The sequence below is a fragment of the Hyperolius riggenbachi genome, chromosome 11, assembly GCF_040937935.1.
Source record: "Hyperolius riggenbachi isolate aHypRig1 chromosome 11, aHypRig1.pri, whole genome shotgun sequence".
NCBI classification, from domain to species: Eukaryota; Metazoa; Chordata; class Amphibia; order Anura; family Hyperoliidae; genus Hyperolius; species Hyperolius riggenbachi.
In genome coordinates, this window is record NC_090656.1 from 55,425,427 (window position 1) to 55,440,440 (window position 15,014).

General features: G+C 48.2%; 1 long non-coding RNA gene across 4 annotated transcripts in view; it reads left to right on the forward strand.

Annotated features, from left to right (window-relative positions):
- Positions 1–241: 241 nt before the first annotated feature.
- Positions 242–15,014, forward strand: part of LOC137538445 (uncharacterized) — a 281,561-nt gene continuing 266,788 nt past the window's right edge. For all 4 annotated transcript variants that reach the window (XR_011024789.1, XR_011024787.1, XR_011024790.1 and 1 more), the window contains exon 1: positions 242–345. This is a non-coding gene — a long non-coding RNA (uncharacterized lncRNA). The remainder of the gene's footprint in view (positions 346–15,014) is intronic.

Here is a 15,014-nt window from a genome sequence, read left to right on the forward strand (position 1 = left end):
TGCAGGCGATCGCGCACACCTATCCGCATGAATGACGGATCTCCGCTCTGCCAGAAGTCTCACAGCGGCGATCCTGCCGTCTATTTACTAGGTACAGCACTGCGATCTACAGCAGCGCTGTACAGGGGACAGCCGTGAGACACTGCTGTCCCTCTGGGCTGCTGGGAAGCAATCTGCTGTCATTGGCTGAAAATCAGTTGTCCTTTCAGTTTTTTTGTAACTGACAGCAACTGATCTATAATAGACAGCAACTGATATGTTTCAATCCTGACAAAATATTTTCGGAACTGGAAGGAATCATTGTAAGAAGAAAATGGTGAGCTTCTGAGAGGAACTAATGGTGAGGTAAGTATGTATATTAATTTGCAGATATGTCAAGTGTTTGTTTTGAATAATGTTACTCGGTGCAGGTTAACTTTAAATAAGCAACTGTAGGTTCCCATGATGAATCACTCCTAAATATGCAAATCTTCTCTGTATGCCCCTGACAGCCAGGCACACATCCTGCTGTATAGCGAGCCTATAGCTTATACATTTTATAATGCCGCGTCAACCAAACCTCTTAACAGCCTGTTTCTGAATTTCTGGTCCTGATCAGTGCGTGGCGGGGATTGATATGACTCTACGGAATAGGGCTTGGACCAGTAAGGGATACTCAGCATATGGCCCAGAACCACTAGGAAAGTATAAAGTGCTACTGGATGTGCAACCTAGCTACCTAAAGAGATGATTTGCATATTCAGTAGGGAGTGAGGAATCCTAAAAAAACCACAGTGGCTCACTTAAACCACTATCATGAAAAATTGTAAAATTTAGAATACATGTAAACGCATAAAAAAAAGTGTTTTTCCCAGACTAAAATGAGCTGTAAACTACTTTTCTCGTATGTTGCTTTCACTTACAGTAGGTAGTAGAAATCTGACAGGTTTTGGACTAGTCCATATCCCCTTGGGGGTTTCACAGCATTGACTTTATTCTATATAAAGACAGTCCCTGAAAATAATTAATACAAAGATGCTGGCCAGCTTCCCTGCTCTCTACATGCTTTTTGTGGCAGTTAGACAGAGCAATTGCCATTCACTAAGGGCCCGTTTCCACTATCACGGTTTCCGCCGCGATTCCGCAGAGTTTCCCCGCACATGAATCGCACGGGGAAACTCTGCCATAAGGGATAACGGCGCCGCGGCCGAATTGCTTGCGGGATCGATTCGGCTGGAATCCCCCGCAGAATTCGCAGCGAATCCCATAGCCATGCATGGCACGGCTCATGGGATTCGCCTGCGATCGCGCCCACCCGCTCAGTGCCGGCGTGCGTCTCACAGAGACGCGTCGCACTAGTGGAAACGAGCCCTTCGTGCTTTTGAAAATAAGGAAAACCCTGAGAACCCCCTATGAGGAGATGGGCTAGTCTAAAATCTGTCGGTTCCATCAGATTTCTACTAACTACTCTAAGTGACAGCCACGTAGGAGAAAAGTAATTTATAGCTCAATTTACTCTGGGAGAAACAAACTTCTTATTTGTATGTGTTTACCTTTTATTTAAAATGTTATGATTTTTGCAATAGTGGTCCTTTATCAAAAATTTTAATTATAAAAAAGAATCAAAAATACCTTCTGTTTTAAGGAGACAAACCAGGACCGGGCCGAGGCATAGGCTGGAGAGGCTCCAGCCTCAGGGCGCAGTGTAGGAGGGGGCGCACAATTTATTCAGCTGTCATTCCTAATTGTGTTTGAAGCAGAAAGAAATAAGAAAAGGAGATACATGGAAGTGACTACAAGCCAGACAACTAGAGATTAAGGTGTTGGGGGCTCTTAGTCTAAGAGCAATCAGTGTGTGACGGCTGGGGTGGAGGGATGGAGGGGCGCACTTTGGTGTCTCAGCTAGAGATGTCACGAACCTCCGATTTTCGGTTCGCGAACCTTCGCGGAAGGTTCGGTTCGCGTAACAGTTCGCGAACCGCAATAGACTTCAATGGGGATGCGAACTTTGAAAAATAGAAAAAATTATGCTGGTCACAAAAGTGATGGAAAAGATGTTTCAAGGGGTCTAACACCTGGAGGGGGGCATGGCGGAGTGGGATACATGCACAAAGTCCCGGGGAAAAATCTGGATTTGACACAAAGCAGCGTTTTAAGGGCAGAAATCACATTGAATGCTAAATTGCAGGCCTAAAGTGCTTTCAAACATCTTGCATGGGTATACATCAATCAGGGAGTGTAATTGGAGTTCTGCTTCACACTGACACACCAAACTCACTGTGTAACGCACCGCAAATAGCGGTTTGCGTAGTGACGGCCATGCTGGACTGGTGCGCACCGTGGCCAGAGTGTAGGCCGTGGCGTTTTTCAAGCCCATATGGTCGCCGGGCTGTGGTAGCTCAATGATAGAACAACAGTGACTGACTGTCCAGCTGATCAAATTTGGTCTGACCACAATGAAGCAATGACCTTATTATCTTTTGTGTGCCACCCCCACCCGAGACACTCAAATAGCCGGCGGTCATTGCTTCATTGTGATACGCAAGCCCCTTCACCGCAGCAAGGTAATGATCACGAAGGGGGATGGGCACATGTACATGCCTTTTGTTTATTTGTTGCAGCCGCCCGCAGTGCAGCCAGAAACATTAGGCAGGCATGTACACGCACCAGAAAAATTAGTGTAGCGGCCGCTGCTAGCAGCGGCCTTAAAAATTCAGGAATCCGCCTAGAGTCCTGGTCCCTGTTGGTGGTGGCGGAGAAGGCAAGCGGCCTGCAGGCAGAGATGCTGTGTGTGGGGACTGACTTAGTCTTAGGTCGTGCAGTAGCCCTCTGGGATCCATTCCTCATTCATTTTGATAAAGGTCAGGTACTGAACACTGTCGTGACTTAGGCGACTTCTCTTCTCAGTAACTATGCCTCCAGCTGCACTGAAGGTCCTTTCTGACAGGACGCTTGCGGCAGGGCAAGAGAGAAGTTGTATGGCAAATTGGGACAGCTCTGGTCACAGGTCAAGCCTGCGCAACCAGTAGTCCAAGGGTTCATCGTCGCTTTTCGCAGTGTCTACATCCACACTCAAGGCCAGGTAGTCGGCTACCTGCCGGTCCAGACGTTGGTGGAGGGTGGATCCGGAAGGACTATGGCGAGGAGTTGGACTAAAGAACGTCTGCATGTCCGACATCACCCTGAGATCTCTGGAGCATCCTGTCCTTGCCTGCCTGGACTTGGGAGGAGGAGGGTTACTGCCAGTGGTACCTTGATTGCGTTGTGCAGCCACATCACCCTTAAACGCATTGTAAAGCATCATTGACAGCTTGTTCTGCAAGTGCTGCATCCTTTCCGCCTTCTGTTGAGTTGTTAACAGGTCCGCCACTTTGTGCCTGTACCGAGGGTCTAGTAGCGTGGCCACCCAGTACAGGTCATTCGCCTTGAGTTTTTTGATACGGGGGTCCCTCAACAGGCTGGACAACATGAAAGAGGACATCTGCACAAAGCTGGATGCAGACGTAATCTCAATCTCCTCTTGCTCTTCCTCAGTGACGGGACGCAACTCCTCTTCCTCCCCCCAGCCACGAATAATACCACGGGAACGTGGAGCAGCAGAAGCCCCCTGTGAGGGCTGCCGCGGTTGTTCTTCTTCCGCCGCCTCTTCCTCCTCCACAGAAACACCTTCCTCATCACCATCATCAGAGTCTGACTCCTCTCCTTCCCCACACGACTCCTCTTCTTCCTCCTCCCCCTTCTGTGCTGCCGCAGGTGTTGTGGAAACATCGGGTTCGAATGTAAATCGCTCCCACGACTCCTGCTGCTGTAACTGTTCTCGTTCACACTCCTCCACAGCTGTATCCACCACTCTACGCACGGCACGCTCCAGGAAGTAGGCGTAGGGGATCAAGTCGCTGATGGTGCCCTCAGCGCGACTCACCAGTTTGGTCACCTCCTCAAAGGGCTCCATGACCCTGCATGCATTTCGCATCAGTGTCCAGTTGTTGGGCCACAACATCCCCATCCTCCCAGATTGTGTCCTTGTACTGTAATGATACAGGTAGTGGGTGACGGCTTTCTCCTGGTCTAGCAGGCGAGAGAACATCAGCAGGGTGGAATTCCAGCGAGTCGGGCTATCGCAAATCGGGCGTCTCACCGGCAAGTTGTTTCTACGCTGAATGTCCGCAAAGCGTGCCATGGCCTTGTAAGAGCGCCTGAAATGCCCACACAACTTCCTGGCCTGCTTCAGGACGTCCTCTAAGCCTGGGTACTTGGACACAAATCTTTGCACGACCAGATTCAGCACATGTGCCATGCAGGGTATGTGTGTCAGCTTTCCCAAGTTCAACGCAGAAATGAGATTGCTGCCGTTGTCACACACCACGTTGCCGATCTCAAGCTTGTGCGGGGTCAGCCATTGCTCCACCTGTTTGTTAAGAGCAGCCAGGAGAGCTGCTCCAGTGTGACTCTCCGCTTTCAGGCAAGACATGTCTAACACTGCGTGACACCGTCGTACCTGGCATAGGCCCTGGGGTGCTGGGGCTGTGTAGCTGGAGAGGAGATTGCGGCACCAGCCAAGGAGGAGGAGGAGGATGACGACAGCGAAGAGGTGGTAGCAAGTGGAGAGGAGGTGGCTGGAGGCCTGCCTGCAAGCCATGGAGGTGTGACAAGTTGGTCCGCTGCGCAGCCACGTACACCCTGCTTGCTGCTATCGGTCACCAGGTTGACCCAATGGGCTGTGTATGTAATGTAGTGGCCCTGCCCGTGCTTGGCAGACCAGGCATCCGTGGCCAGGTGGACCCTTTACCCAATGCTCTTCGCAATAGATGACACCACTTGCCTCTCAACTGTCCGGTACAGTTTGGGTATGGCCTTTTTTGAAAAATAATTGCGGCCTGGTATCTTCCACTGCGGTGTACCAATGGCCACAAACTTACGGAAAGCCTCCGACTCCACCAGCTTGTATGGTAATAGCTGGCGAGCTAATAGTTCCGCCACGCCAGCTGTCAGACGCCGATCTGAGACACACATGTTAAAAAATTTCCAAACCGCTGAGCCCCCCTGGGGTGATGGCGCTACGGTGGAATCAGCAGCTGACGTTGAAGGGCATGTTGGCTAGCTGTCCATAGCTGGCGATACATGGCACCAGACACTGCCCCCAGCTGTTTCTGAGGACGAGCTCCCTCTGCTTCTATCATGGAGTCGTCTCCTCCTACTCCTCTCTGACTCCCCCTCTGAACTGTCCCCCTGGTCATCTCCTCTACCGGGAACATACGTGCCATCCGTATAATCGTCATCATAATCCTCCTGCCCAGCTTCGCTTTCCTCAGACACCTCCTTAACTGCACCAACTTCAGGTGGTTCATCACCCCCCTACTCACACGATACGTCCATACTATCGCCACCTAACTCAGACGTATGAGGTGGTGTACCTGCACCTTCTTGTTGTTGTTGCAGTAGTGGCTGGGAATCAGTGATTTCACCACCAGCACCAAATAACTCCTGCGAAGTGTCAAATGCAGCGGATGTGGTGCTTGTTGTAGCGCTGGTGGCTGCGGGAGATGAGGTGTTCTGTGTTAAATAGTCAAGCATGTCCTGATCTTGGGAAGTGATGGCACGTGCCTTCTTCTGAGCACTGTATTTTGGGCCAGGTCCGCACGAAATCACAGCAACACCACCTCGCACAGACCTGACGGTGCCTGGTGGCCTACCTCTGGGTCTGTCTCTACCTCTTCCTCTACCTGGTTTGTCCATTTTGTCCATCTCGGGGGGGATGCTAGGTATATGTAGTGAGCTGGGTTCACTCAACACAACAGGTAGTTAGATGCAGTGAGCTGGGTTCACTGAACAGTAAAGGTACTTAGATGCAGTGAGGTGGGTTCACTCAACACAACAGGTAGTTAGATGCAGTGAGGTGGGTTCACTCAACACAACAGGTAGTTAGATGCAGTAAGCTGGGTTCACTGAACAGTAAAGGTACTTAGATGCAGTGAGGTGGGTTCACGCAACACAACAGGTAGTAAGATGCAGTGAGCTGGGTTCACTGAACAGTAAAGGTACTTAGATGCAGTGAGGTGGGTTCACTGAACAGTAAAGGTACTTAGATGCAGTGAGGTGGGTTCACTCAACACAAAAGGTAGTTAGATGCAGTGAGCTGGGTTCACTGAACAGTAAAGGTACTTAGATGCAGTAAGGTGGGTTCACTGAACAGTAAAGGTACTTAGATACAGTGAGATGGGTTCACTCAACACAACAGGTAGTAAGATGCAGTGAGCTGGGTTCACTGAACAGTAAAGGTACTTAGATGCAGTGAGGTGGGTTCACTCAACACAACAGGTAGTTAGATGCAGTGAGCTGGGTTCACTCAACACAAAGCTAGGTATATGCAGTGATGAGGTGGGTTAAGTAAACACAACAGGTACTGGGTAGTGGGTATATGCAGTACTGGGTAGTACAATGTGCAGCTCCCTGTCACTCACACAGGTATTCACTGAATGTGCTGGGCTGCTGGCAGTGGCACACACACTATCAATCAGCAAGGCTGTGCATGCAACAAAAGTGTCAGTTTGACACACAGGAAAAAAAAAAAAGTACAGGATGAGCTCTGAAAAGAGCTGTTGAGGGGTGCTATAAAAGCAATAATAATCAGCCAGGAGCAAGCAAAGCAACCTAGAACCTAACTAATCTGTCCCTAGAAGAACAAGTCTGCAGCAGCTGTCCCTAATCTGTCTCTAGCAGGCACACAAGTGAAGGCTAATGGCCACCGCAGCCTGCCTTATATAAGGGGGGGTGGGGCTCCAGGGCTTAGTGTAGCCTGAATGGCTACAATGTGCCTGCTGACTGTGATGCAGAGGGTCAAAGTTGACCCTCATAGTGCATTATGGGGCGAATCGAACTTCCGCAAAAGTTTGCTTGGTCCAGGCGAACGCGAACCCCCAAAGTTCGCCTGGAACCGTTCGCAGGCGAACCGTTCGCGACATCTTTAGTCTCTGCCTTGGGTGCTGGAGGACCTTGTCCCGGCTCTGAGACAAACTATATATAGCAGTGCTTTTTTAATAGAGGGGATTTGGGAGTCATGTTTAACTACCTATACTGGGGGGGGGGGGGGGGGGGGGAGGGAGAAGCTACTTCTGGCTACCTGTACTGGCTTGGGAACATCAGTAGGGCTGGCTTTACAACTCCGGAGCCTGTAGGCACATGGTTTTGGTGCCCTTAACTCCGCCCCTCAAATCAGACCACACCCCCAAGTAATAATAATTCCTGCCTTAAGTCAATAACTGTCCTTATGCTAGGTACACACGATGAGATTATCTGGCATGTTTACTGTCAGATCTATAGTTACCAACATGTCCGATCTGATTTCCAATTGATTTTCCATTCACTTCTATGGAAAATCAATCAGAAAACAATCGGAAATGGATTGGAAATGTTGAAAATTATAGATCTGACAGTAACTCTGCCAGAAAACCTTGTGTGTACCTAGCATTAGGATCTTACACTCTAATCAGAGACAACGCTCTGAAGGGCCTCCAAGTACTAACCTTCCCGTCCTCTGATACAGGGAATCATACTTCAGATCAGGTGTTTTGTGGCTACACCTGTTATGGGTGTGAAGATCATGATGGCCACACTTGTTTTATGACCCTTATGAGATGGGCTTCAGGCCATAAAGGGCACCAAGGGGGAGAGGCAAGATAAGGGTTGTGAACATTGGAGGGGGAGGGGCAATCAAAGTTTTGCTGGGTGCCCCATGCATTGTAGTTGCACCACTGATTCAGCTTATATATCTGTGGGCCATAGGTGGAGAGCTGATATATCCGTGTATCATAGGTGGAGAGCTGATATATCCGTGTATCATAGGTGGAGAGCTGATATATCCGTGTATCATAGGTGGAGAGCAGATATATCCGTGTATCATAGGTGGAGAGCTGATATATCCGTGTATCATAGGTGGAGAGCTGATATATCCGTGTATCATAGGTGGAGAGCTGATATATCCGTGTATCACAGGTGGAGAGCTGATATATCTGTGTATCATAGGTGGAGAGCTGATATATCCGTGTATCATAGGTGGAGAGCTGATATATCGTGTATCATAGGTGAAGTGCTGATATATCCGTGTGTCATAGGTGGAGAGCTGATATATCCGTGTATCACAGGTGGAGAGCTGATATATCCGTGTATCATAGGTGGAGAGCTGATATATCCGTGTATCACAGGTGGAGAGCTGATATATCCGTGTATCACAGGTGAAGTGCTGATATATCCGTGTATCATAGGTGGAGAGCTGATATATCCGTGTATCATAGGTGGAGAGCTGATATATCCGTGTATCATAGGTGGAGAGCTGATATATCCGTGTATCACAGGTGGAGAGCTGATATATCTGTGTATCATAGGTGGAGAGCTGATATATCCGTGTATCATAGGTGGAGAGCTGATATATCGTGTATCATAGGTGAAGTGCTGATATATCCGTGTATCATAGGTGGAGAGCTGATATATCCGTGTATCACAGGTGGAGAGCTGATATATCCGTGTATCATAGGTGGAGAGCTGATATATCCGTGTATCACAGGTGGAGAGCTGATATATCCGTGTATCATAGGTGAAGTGCTGATATATCCGTGTATCATAGGTGGAGAGCTGATATATCCGTGTATCATAGGTGGAGAGCTGATATATCCGTGTATCATAGGTGGAGAGCTGATATATCCGTGTATCATAGGTGGAGAGCTGATATATCCGTGTATCATAGGTGGAGAGCTGATATATCCGTGTATCATAGGTGGAGAAGTGATATATCTGTGTATCATAGGTGAAGTGCTGATATATCCGTGTATCATAGGTGGAGAGCTGATATATCCGTGTATCATAGGTGGAGAGCTGATATATCCGTGTATCATAGGTGGAGAGCTGATATATCCGTGTATCATAGGTGGAGAGCTGATATATCCGTGTATCATAGGTGAAGTGCTGATATATCCGTGTATCATAGGTGGAGAGCTGATATATCCGTGTATCACAGGTGGAGAGCTGATATATCCGTGTATCATAGGTGGAGAGCTGATATATCGTGTATCATAGGTGAAGTGCTGATATATCCGTGTATCATAGGTGGAGAGCTGATATATCCGTGTATCACAGGTGGAGAGCTGATATATCCGTGTATCATAGGTGGAGAGCTGATATATCGTGTATCATAGGTGAAGTGCTGATATATCCGTGTATCATAGGTGGAGAGCTGATATATCCGTGTATCACAGGTGGAGAGCTGATATATCCGTGTATCATAGGTGGAGAGCTGATATATCCGTGTATCACAGGTGGAGAGCTGATATATCCGTGTATCATAGGTGAAGTGCTGATATATCCGTGTATCATAGGTGGAGAGCTGATATATCCGTGTATCATAGGTGGAGAGCTGATATATCCGTGTATCATAGGTGGAGAGCTGATATATCCGTGTATCATAGGTGGAGAGCTGATATATCCGTGTATCACAGGTGGAGAGCTGATATATCCGTGTATCATAGGTGAAGTGCTGATATATCCGTGTATCATAGGTGGAGAGCTGATATATCCGTGTATCATAGGTGGAGAGCTGATATATCCGTGTATCATAGGTGGAGAGCTGATATATCCGTGTATCATAGGTGGAGAGCTGATATATCCGTGTATCATAGGTGGAGAGCTGATATATCAGTGTATCATAGGTGGAGAGATGATATATCCGTGTATCACAGGTGGAGAGCTGATATATCCGTGTATCATAGGTGAAGTGCTGATATATCCGTGTATCATAGGTGGAGAGCTGATATACCCGTGTATCATAGGTGAAAGCAAGGAGTTTTGAATCAGGATGATACCATTATTGGCTAACTTAGAGATGGATAAACAGTGAGCTTTCGGCTTATAAAAAGCCTTCGTCGGACTGGTACCTGACCAAAACTGAAAAACACAGCTTATGTACACTAACCTACAGAGGAGAAACATTCTTTAGCAAACATAAATGTAATTAGATGCCTTAGCTGTTACTCAGGAAGCTTTCCCAGGCATCCTGGCTAAATTGATAAGATCAACAGTTCCCTCAACATAACATAAAGTAGACTCTGGTGGTGGGGAGACATTGTAAATTCCGAGTTCAAATTGTAACTGGGCTGGTTACATGCACCATTAATTCTAAGCTAAAGAGACTTGTGGCATTTGAAACCAGCACATGAAAGCAAATGAAATGAATAGTGACAGTAAAACAGGAAGTCACGGCAGACACTAGAGAGAGAAGCATCTTCGCTGGAGCGCACAGAAGGTATGTAGCTGCCACTGCCTGCCGCTGCTCACACAATGGCATTGATGCTGGAGGGGAGCGCAAAGGGGAGAGCCTGAGGTGAGGGGGGGACCGTCCCCCCTCCCTACCGACGTGCATCATGGCTTTCCCCTCATGCTGCGACCCCTCCAGCCCCCCAAAACGGCCCAGAGTCGGCACCCAAGGGGGGGCCCAGGCCCCACCGCGAGGGCAGGGGCTGCAGGGCCTATTGTTACGCCAGTGTGTTTACAGGTCCCACACTTTTTCCCTTGGCAGGGGAATGTTCCATTCTGTTCTTGCCTATTTAAGGCACTCCTGACGATCATCTGCTTAAGATTGGGTGGCTGTCGGAACGCTAGGAGGGGAGGTTCAGGGAATATCTTTTTCAGTCTCTGATCCTTGTGCAGAACAGGATGAAGTTATTTTGCAATCTGATATATATCAGTGTATCATAGGTGAAGTGCTGATATATCCGTGTATCATAGGTGAAGAGCTGATATATCCATGTATCATAGGTGAGGTGCTGAAAAACAGTATATCTGAATCTATATGGTAGTTTGGTTTTTAAAGGGCCAGTCCACCCAAAATGTGGGACTTCTGGGCTAGTCTCTGTTCTGGAGTAGATCTGTTGCATCATTGCAGAGGCCCCGCCTCCCGCTATCTTAGGAGTAGTGTCGGTATTTAAAATTATCATATAGAATTCAGAACACTTAAAGGACAACTGAAGTGAGAGTGGTATGGAGACTCTCCTATTTATTTCTTATTAAATAATGCACATTGCCTGGCTGTCCGGTTAATCCTCCGCCTCTAATAATTTTAACCAAAAAAAAAAAAAAACCTGAGCAAGCATGCACATCAGAATTCTGACAAGATTAGCTGCATGCTTATTTCTGGTGTGATTAAGACACTACTGCAGCCAAATGGATCAGCAGGGCAGCCAGGCAACAGATATTGCTTAAAAGGAAATAAATATTTCAGCCAACCTCCAATACCTTTAAATAACCCTTTAGGAACAGGAGAAATTGGTAGCGCTCCTAATTAGGCTGCTTCCGAAATGACTACCAACAGAGGTGTGCAGAGCCCCCTAGAGGCTAAATACACACCTTGAATTCAAAACCGATGCAAACTAGGCACTAAACCCTAGACTCAGATTAAAACGCAATGCAAATGGATACAGCTAGCCTTTTTATACAACAAGGAGGCTCTGAACATCTATGCAGTTAGTCAGTCAAATGCAGTATGTCTAGGGAAGTGCTGCCACCTCCTCCTCCTTGCTGTATAGAAATGTAAGTTTACTTATGGCTTGCTGCATCCATTTGCTATTTTAGTTTGCATTGCGTTTTAAGTCTAGGGTTTAGTGCATAGTTTGCATCTGTTTTGAATTCAAGGTGTGCATTTAACCTCTAGGGGGCTCTGCACACCTCTGTTGGTAGTCATTTCAGGTGCAGCCTGAATAGGAGCACTGCCAATTTCTCCCTGTTCCTAAAGAAAATGTGTAAACCATTTTATGGCCAGTTGCCCCCAGGTTCACACTGTTTTTTTTGTTAATTAGTGATTAGGGTATCTTCCATGAGGATCCCTCAACCAGGGTTGCCAACCCAATTTCTTATTTTTGCTGGACAAATTGGTCAAAAAATCTGGACACCCCAAGTTTTGGGCGGAGTCAGTAGCGGGCTTTTTAGGGAACTTCTTGTTATTTCGGGGGGGGGGGGGGGGGGGGGGAGAGAAATATAGCTGAAGCAGGTGATTACTGCATAAGGCTCATGTGAAACAGCATTCCTGAACTGAGAAGACTTTCTTACCCAAAGTAAGATTGCATATATAGATATAACCTTTCAAATGTCTTTTTGGCATTATCAAAGTTAAACCGAAAACTGAATAGAGAAACAAAAAACTGTTGTGAACAGATTTTATTCTTGTTAACAGCATTAACCACAGGCATTATTCCCCAAAACATTGTTCAATAAGAAAAAAACCAACACTGCACTGAAATGTTAACAGAATGCCAAAAAGTTTTTTTAAACAGCAATGATCTCAGGCATCATTGCAGAAACCAGTGTACCAGCAACATTGTTCAATAAAAACTAAATTGCACTGAATTCCTAATGGACCAGTACAGCAAAACAAGCAAGCAGTTAAATATCTGACAGGTTTTGGACTAGTCCATCTAATGGCAGATTCCCAGGGTTTTCTTTGTTTCCAAAAGCATTCCCTAACTGTCACAATAGTAAGATACCAGCCACTAGCCAGACTCCTTACTTGCTAACACACCATTTTAAAGAGAACCCGAGGTGTGTTTAAAGAATGTTATCTGCATACAGAGGCTGGATCTGCCTATACAGCCCAGCCTCTGTTGCTATCCCAAACCCCACTAAGGTCCCCCTGCACTATGCAATCCCTCATAAATCACAGCCATGCTGTGAGGCTGTGTTTACATCTGTAGTGTCAGTCTCAGCTGCTCCCCCGCCTCCTGCATAGCTCCGGCCCCTGCCCCCATCCCTTCCCTCCAATCAGCAGGGAGGGAAGGGATGCAGGCGGGGACTGGAGTTCTGCAGGAGGCGGGGAGAGCAGCAGACTGACACTATAGAGATAAACACAGCCAGCTCTGACAAGCTGTTTGTCAGCAGCGTGGCTGTGATTTATGAGGGATTGCAGAGTGCAGGGGGACCTTAGGAGGGTTTGGGATAGCAACAGAGGCTGGGCTGTATAGGCAGATCCAGCCTCTGTATGCAGATAATATTCTTCAAACCCACCTCGGGCTCTCTTTAAGTATTTGGTTTGAGCAAATGCATTTTTGAAAGTGCTTTTAAAAACAAACAAAACCATATGAATCCCCCAGGCACTAGTAACACTCAGGGTACTAGGGAGGGGGGACCCAGCATCACCACCAGTGAAGTGACCAAACTGACTGACTCTCAGACTCACCCACTCGCTTGGTCATAGAATGCTGCTGTGTGGCCTCTCTCTCTCTCTCTCTGGCTGGCGGCAGGTGAAAGCAGAACGCTCTTGCTCTGACTGTCACTAGAAGATGATGTGAGGGTACAACAAGTCCCAGCATGCTTTGTCAGTAGCAGATGACAGGGGGGCACTGCAGTGCAGGTTCAGTACCCTCCTCTGTCTGAGGAGCACTAAAAGTCCCAGGCCAGCATGCATTGCAATCATGTCAGTAAAAGAAGAGGGGGCAGTGCACTACAAGTCCCAGGCAGCATGCTGTCAGATGATAGCTGTGCAGGACTACAATTGGCATGCCATGATGATGCTCACAGAACAACAAGTCCCCAACTACCATTCCTAACAGCCATAACTCACATAACCCATTCATACAGTCAGCATTATCTACTTACACTATCATTCCCTAACAGCCATAACCCCCTTACCATACAGTCAACATTGCCTACCTGTCCTGCACTATCATTCCTGACAACCATAACTCACATTACTTTACCCACCACCTATCATACACTCCCCACCACTCCAGGCCCAGTCCCCCTCCAGTGACAGGCAGCCAGCACAGCACCTCTCCTCCAACTAAGTCTCCCCCTGCCTGTCCCCCACTGACTGGACCCCCAGACCAGTCCCACAGACACCCAGCCCCCACTGCCTCTCTCACACACAGACACAGACTCACAGTGAGTGTGCTTGGGTGGCTGTTTGTCTCCCTCCCTGGCTCCAAGCCTCCAACTAAGTCTCCCCCTGTCCCCCAACCAGTCCCACAGACTCCCAGCCCCCAGGGGTGCCCCTCTCTCCCTCACAGACTCACAGTTAGTGTGCTGGGTCGACTCGGCTGCTGGCTGGGCTGTGGCTAGCTCCAATCAGTCTGCTGTAGACTGCTTGTGCTTGGTCGGCTGTTTGTCTCCCTCCCAGTCCCTGCCCTGGCTCCAACTAAGTCACTCTCACCCTGTCCCCGCCCCAACCAGTCCCATAGACTCACTCAGTTTCCCAGGCTCCCACTCCCAGCCAGGCCAGCACCAGGGGTGCCTCTCTCCCTCACAGAGACTCACAGTTAGCTTGGGTCGACTTGGCTGTTAGTGTTTTTCTCCTTCCTTCCTTGGCCTGGTGACTGGTCTGGTCTAGTGTTGTCCGGATCATGAACGATTCGGATCTTTGATCCGAATCTATTTTATGAGTCGATAATCCGAATCATCAAAATGAGTGATTCGGATCGCAAAAGGGGCGGGGCCAGGAGCGACACGCCCCCTCTCAGCGGGCAGCGGGGTCCTGGGAAGCAGAGCTGAGATGGATCGCTCTGTTGGAAGGGAGGCAGCCTTGCACAGCCACAGGTAGATGAGAGAGAGAGGACATGGGTGCCACTGCCAGATATGTGTAGAGCACACATACTGGCTATAACGTGCTGCCCATTATAGGTTGGCTGTTCCGTAGTGCTGCACAGTGAACACATGGGAAGCTTTTGGCTCAGCACAGCTCAGTAACTTTGCAGACAGTGTGATTGAAAGGCAATATTAATCCTCCTGCACTCAGCACTAAACAGCTGCACTTATCTTCTGGGAATGCTTTCTTTCACTGTGCGACCTTTTCTTTCAAAGTGTACAGATGAACATATAGGTGAAATACATGTAAAGCATGTGATTTGCAGCATGTGGGTATTACGTGCAAACATTTCTGCTCTCTGCTCGTCCCTCCTCCCTTCTCTGTCCACTCCCTGCCCTCTGTCCATCTTCTCCCCTTCTCTGTGTGTCCACCCCCCTCTCCTTCTCCTGTCCACAGACCTGTCCTGCTGTTCATTTCA